Source organism: Arvicanthis niloticus, chromosome 30 (assembly GCF_011762505.2).
Source record: "Arvicanthis niloticus isolate mArvNil1 chromosome 30, mArvNil1.pat.X, whole genome shotgun sequence".
In the NCBI taxonomy this organism is placed as follows: Eukaryota; Metazoa; Chordata; class Mammalia; order Rodentia; family Muridae; genus Arvicanthis; species Arvicanthis niloticus.
Window position 1 is genome coordinate 10,984,367 of NC_133438.1, and position 6,648 is coordinate 10,991,014.

At 47.3% G+C, this 6,648-nt stretch overlaps 1 pseudogene; it reads right to left on the minus strand.

Annotated features, from left to right (window-relative positions):
* Positions 1–4,552: 4,552 nt before the first annotated feature.
* LOC143440619 (programmed cell death protein 7 pseudogene) lies at positions 4,553–5,613 on the minus strand (annotated as a pseudogene).
* Positions 5,614–6,648: the final 1,035 nt, after the last annotated feature.

Genomic DNA, 6,648 nt, shown 5'->3' on the forward strand with positions numbered 1-6,648 from the left:
TGTATTGGAGTTTTACCTCTACCAATTGTGTGCTGTACCTGCAGAGGTCAGAAGAGGGTGCCAGGTTGCCATGCAACTGGAATTACAGATGATTCTGAACTAACTTGTGAGTGCTAGGTACTGAACGAGGTCCAATGCACAAGCAACAAGTTTTCTTAACTTCTGAGCCACTTGTCACCCTCCAAAGATTATCACTTAAAATACTGATGAGAGAGAGGTTTCTTTGTGGCCATCATGATGAGAACACAACAGCCCAGCTTCTCCACACCTCAAGCCTCTCCTCCAGCCATCTCCTGGATATAAGCCATGCCCAGCAACCATTGCTGTTTTTCTTTTAACAATTGAACAACTTTGTTACTAGTTATTGGTTTTATACATCTGATTGGGGGCAGAGGGTAATGCAATTTTAACAATACACTCTATTCACAAAAGCTATGAAATAAAATCAAACTAATTCTCCATACACTGAAAACGCAGATAAATGGAAAAACACAGACATTATCTTTTGAAGAAGTTGCAAAGAGTGTTAATGTGACTGGGAACAAGGTGGACTTGTTTGTGGTGAAGGTACTTGGTGAGAGACAGCATAGATGAGGTGGAGAAGTGGGTTCATATGACCTGCACGTGCAGCTTTAAGTGCTGCATTTACAGCAGATCAAGTGTTGGGAGACACTGCTACATAAGGTCGAAGCCACCCTGTTCACATAGCTCCCCTGACCTCTGTGCAAAATGGAGGACTCCCTTTCCCTACAGGACTTCCTCTTCTCTACATTACAAGGTATCCCAACACCCACAGTCTACCTGTGCAAAGTCACATATTCCTTGGGAATATTACAAGTTCAACTTCCTGGAAAGCCTCTCCATGCAAATGAGGTATCCACAGAACCTTCAACCTCAGCCAATGAAAATTCACCCTAAGAAGAAACCCTTCCCACTTTCCAAGGATTATACAGTCCTGTTCACCCCAAATAAATAACACAAGTTGTTTTTTGACTACGGTCTAAGAGAGCTGTTTTCAGAAAGAGCTATAACATGGACACCCCCAACCACACACACATGTCCTCTACCTTCCATCCCCCCACCTAACCCCCAGCATTCATTCTAGCCTTTCATCCTTTCCTGCCTGGTGTGTAAAAAAAACATTCAGACCCCAGAACTCAGCTCCAATCCATCCTTCCCTGTTTGGTGTGAAGCAGCAGCACCTGGACATGCAACGGGAAAAGAGAAAAACGAAACCACAGTCAAGGGAGTGGAGGAGCATATGGAGCTGTGGTGCACCAGGATCAAGACATCCTCATCTAGTCACCCAGGATCCTCTGCCTCACCCAGAAAAGCATTCCTGTGGTTCCTGAAACTCAGCAGAGAAAGGTATAAATAGAGATGGAAGTTGGGATCCGACTGAGAGTAAAAACTGTCCTTGCCATAAAAGCAGAGGACGTTCCTTGATGGGGTGTGGTTACTTGGAGAAGGCACCTGTGTGAGGTGCTCAAAGCTGACCTAGCAGATTAATCAAGGGAAAATGGGTATGGAAATAGAGCAGTTTCTACCACATCTGCCTGAGCAGACCTTTTCCAGCCTTGTTTGAGAATGTGTCTGTAATAAAGTCTTTTGCTTTGTTCAAAAAAATATTTTGAGAAATATCAAATAAATAATTTAATGTCATATCCAGGTATGATGGTATACAACTTTAATTACAACTCTTTGCAGGCAAAGGCAAAGAGGCAAGAAGATTCCTGTGAGTTGGGGTCCAGCTTGATCTACAGAGTGAGGCCAAGGATGGACATCCAGAACTCCATAGAGAAACTGTCTCAACAAAAAACTTAGTGATGCACCTGAAGCTTTTAAAATTTGAGAGTTGTTGTTTGTTTGTTTGTTTGGTCTGTTCAAGACAGGATTTCTCTGTGTAGCCTTGGCAGTCTAATACCTCACTCTGTAGACCAGGCTGGCTTCAGAGATCCATCTGACTCTGCCTCAGAGTGAGGGGATTAAAGGTGTGAGCCACCGCTGCCCAGCTGTAATTTTGTAATTTTCCTTTCTTTACAACATGGATATCATCATTGTGTTTGTATACTTCCTACTGCCTCCTTGACTCCCCTCCTCATTCTCATTGACCCCTATTTCCATTCATTTTTTTTTTCTGAAACAGAGTCTCACTTCGGCATTGGCTGGCCATTGACTTGCTATAAAGAGCAGGCTGGCTTTGAAGTTAGCTCTCTGCTCCTGCCCCCTGCCCCGGTCCCACCTGTGCCCTTGTTCCTGGCCCTGCCTCTGCCTCTGTCTCCCAAGATCTGGGAATATAGGAACCCACTACACCCAGCCACCCCTCCTTTTCTGCATTCAGGTCTTGAGTATGTGAACACCACTATGGGAAGGAGCATCAACCAACCCCCAAAACCTCTGAGCCAAAATGTGCCCTGCCTACAAGATGCACATGGATGATGACAGAGCACAGATGGGCAAAATGGCCAACAAATGACTGGCCCAACCTGAAACCCAGTCTGTGAACCTCTGTTCTGCCCACCTCAGGGCACAGCCACTGGAGAGGCAAAATGTGGGGCGTTTGATTGTGCTTATCCCACACCACTGGATAGGTGATGGGCTTCAGGGAAGCACTGAGATACTGCTCCAGTAATGGGAAAGCTGGAGCTGGTTTGAGGGTCACTGGGCCTGTGACGAGGGTGGAACCTTGGGATTCTCAGACTCTTGGACATCCAGACACTGCTCGAGTTGTGGAAGAACAGAGAAAGGAATCCAGGTTTGTAGGGTGGGGACTGACATCTAGCCCAGAGCCAGGGGAAAGCAGAGCTCCATGTTAGCTCAGTAGATTGCACTTAGCTTGGTGGTAGTTGTGGCTGAGAGCACAGAGAGGCCTTCTATGAAAGAATTAAGGTCTGTAGGCAAAGACCTTCTATATATTCCCCATAACAACGGTGGATAAGAGACAATCCTTGGTTCTAAACTGTTTATTAACTGTTCATGGTAGAAAACGGTGGAAACCTCTCAGGGTGGACACAAGATTAAATAGCTTGCCCTTAGTGCCTCTGTAGGACCCCAAGGGCTGCTATGCCCTGGCCGAGACTTTCCATGTGCTGCTGTCTACTAAGTAACATTCTGTGGTTTTTCTAAGATCAAAACATTCTGATGTAGGCGTGGTGCCCCAGGAAGGGAATTTACGCTTGACAGCCCATTGCCCCTCAATTGAGTTCCTGTTTGTGTTTTTCCTTCCCTGGCTTGGTGTATATATTGACTCTGCTCAGTAAAAGCTTTAGCATTCTCAAATAATGAGTCTATGTCTTCCTTTAATCCCCCAGGCCTACACCCAAGCTCAATACTGTGGCAGCACTGGTGGTGTCAGGCCTTTAGTTACCTCATTAGTATGGAGAACTCTATTCTGGGCCTACTTGACCACAGCTCAAATTTTCTTTTTTTTTTTTTTCAAACAAAAAAAGCAAAAATGGTAATTATTCAGCTTTTAAGAAATTAAATAGCAAACCCCAGAATAAATCAAAACAAAAACCATAACATGTCATATGACTGTTCTTTTCCAAGCACAATAGCACTGACTAATGAATATAAAATAAAATTTATCATTTGCTCTTTTCCCAATTTTTTTTTTTTTTTTTTTTTTTTTTTTGGTTTTTCGAGAGAGGGTTTCTCCATGTAGCCCTGGCTGTCCTGGAACTCACTCTGTAGACCAGGCTGGCCTCGAACTCAGAAATTCACCTGCCTCTGCCTCCCAAGTGCTGGGATTAAAGGCGTGCGCCACCACCGCCCAGCTCTTTTCCCAACTTTTACTACATGAATGTTTTTAGAAGCTTGAGCTAACTAGCCCCTACCATGTGACTGAGATTATAGTCCCACAAGGAAATAAGTTTCTATCTTTGGAGGCCCCATACAACTAGGTCCCTCAGAACCTTTACACTGGCACTTTCATGAGAAAAATGGGCACTGTCTGTCAGAGCACAAGCCAACCTGGCTCCGGTAACTCTTCAAGTTTTCTAAGCTCTCCGCACGACAACAATTCTAAGCCATTAGTGATCCTGGCAGCCACTGCCCCATCATCCTCAGTAGCAGCCTCCCACACTGCACTAAAATTGGGAATAACAGAACTGTAGACCAAACTTTGACCTGTGCTCTTGGGAGTTGGAATGGGAAGACAAAGAGCAGTGACTGCTAAGTCTACTCAGTGAACACCTTCAAGGAGTAACCAAGTGTGCTGCCTGTACTTACCCACCAATAGAAAACAAACCTAGAGCAAATAAGCAGGCCACATTGAACCAAGCTCCTCAAAACAGAGGCAAATTTAGTGACCCAGGGTCACAGTCCATGCTAATAACCTCAGTTCATCTAGACCCTTTCCAGAAGAAACTTATGTATCTCCTAGCTCCAGAGGCACTCCTGCCTAGGGCAGAGAAGAAAGGAATCAGGCTTTCCGGCTAGGACAATGCCACATAGAGTTGAAGTTGTGCAGAAGACTACAGCGTGAGACAACAGCATCTTCAATATCTAGAGATGCAGTGCTTAGCCCACTGCATCACACTCCTGGAGCGTCTTAGTGCAGCTGAATGGCAGTTGCCCAGATGCTGTTGCTGGGGAGCAGAGGAAGGACCCATCCTTGGGGAATGGAATTGCCTTTAGGAAAGATCAGGTACTGATCCCAATCATGCCTTATCTGAAAGAGCGCGGGGAAGGAGTGCTCAGCCTGGAGGTGATGCTGACGAATGGCTGCATGAGGGAAGCAAGTGGGAACTCATCTGGATCCCGAATAACTTGGACTCAGTTTCATGTTTCTGAAGTAGAAGTTTCTCTGTCTCTCTTTTCTCTGCTTCTTTTCCAGTTTTCTTCTCCCCTCTTCTTCCGGTTCTCCTTCTAGAATAACTAGGAAGGTTCTCTCTTCAGCTTCATACAGTTCAGAGAGCTTCTTAATGAGTTTTCTCAGCCGCTGAATATGGTGCTCAAAAGTCTCAAGGGGGTGGGGGGAGAGACCCCTTTCCTTGCTGCAGCTTCTTTCCTCAGTTTCCTCAATTTCTCTAAAGCACGCAGAATGTCCACCATTCTTTTGGTCTCTGATTGTTTTGTTTTTTGTTTTTTCCCTTCAGCTAAGACCCCCATCAGCAGCTGCTTTGAGTTCCTATTCCCGCTTCTTTTCCTCCACTTCCTACAGGCACTTCACCCTCCAGTGGTCAATCTCCTGCTCCCATTCCATGGCCTGCACGGCCTCTGCCTCCAGCTCAGCCTCCCGTTCCCAGGCCCCTCTCATGAAGCCACAGCTGGAGGCGCCGGATCCTCTCGAGCCACCATCCCGCCTGGTCCACATAGGGGGCCTGGGCCAGCGGCTGCAGCGGCTCGGCTAGCTCCGCTCTAGCTCCGCTCGCTCGCAGCCAACTCCTCCAACCACGGCCGAGCGCACAGGCGCTGCAGGGCAGCATCTCCGGGCAGGTCGGGCTGTGGCGGCCCCGAGGCCCAGCGCCAGCTTTCGGGGGCCTGGTCACTGGGGAAGAGGCGGTGAGAAAGCCAGAGAGGGCAGTGGCAGTAGCCAAAAGGAGTGGAAGGCGGTGGCCCTGGGGACAGCGGTCCCTGATGGCTCTGGAAGAAAAAAGGTGGCAGGGCCATGTCTGCAGTGCTACCAGCAGTGACAGTAACCTGTGTACTTCTTTATCTGGGTTGCAGGAGGAACTCTCCCATTTCCTTACGTGGGGAGTGTGGCATGTGTTCCAGGCCAGGAATCTGGCATGGAGGTCACCCATGTCTCAGGTCAGTGCTCAATCTCCAGGTCTCAACCCGCTCTACCCACTAATCTTCTTGACATGATTTTACCATTCCACACCATCCCATGGCAGAGAGACAATGCCTGGCATTATTAATAATACTCTGCTATTCTTGCGTACAGGAACCCAGCATAACTGTCAACTGTCTCCTGAGAGGTGCCATCCAGCAGAGGATGGAAACAGATGCAGCAAACCACAGCCAAACACCAGGCATAGTTTCTGGGAATCTTTTGGAAGAGTAGGGGATGGGATTGAGGAACACAGGAGGGTCAAGAGCAACACAAGATCTATAGTGTCAACTAAATTAGACCCAAGGGGGCTCACAGAAACAGAAGCACCAACCGAAGAGCATGCAGGGGCTGGACCTAGACGCCCTACACATTTGTGGAATGGTGGATAAAATAGACAATCCATGGTTCTAAACTATCTATTGACTGTTCATGGTGGAAAATGGGTGCATACCTAACCTCTCACGGTAGACCCAAGATTAAATACCTTTTGCAGGGAGGTGTGACTGGGAAGGAAAGCTTGGTATTCATGTGGGCCCCACTAACAATTGGATCAGGGACTCTTTCTGACTCTGTTGCCAGACAATGGATCCCATTCCTCTAGCTGGACTGCCTGGTCAGGCCTCTGTGGGAGACTATGCCCTTAGTCCTGCTGTGACTTGATATCCCATGGCATGGTGGTGCCCAAAGTGGACCTCCCCTTCTCTGAAGAGAAACGGAGCAGATAATGGGGGAGGGATTTGTGAAGGTGGGACTGGTAAGAGATGAGGGCAGTAGGGAGGGATGAGATCAGGATGTGTGGTAAATAAATAAATAGCATAATGAAACAAATTAAGGTATGTTCCACTCAAACATGGGGCACTGGCACAATG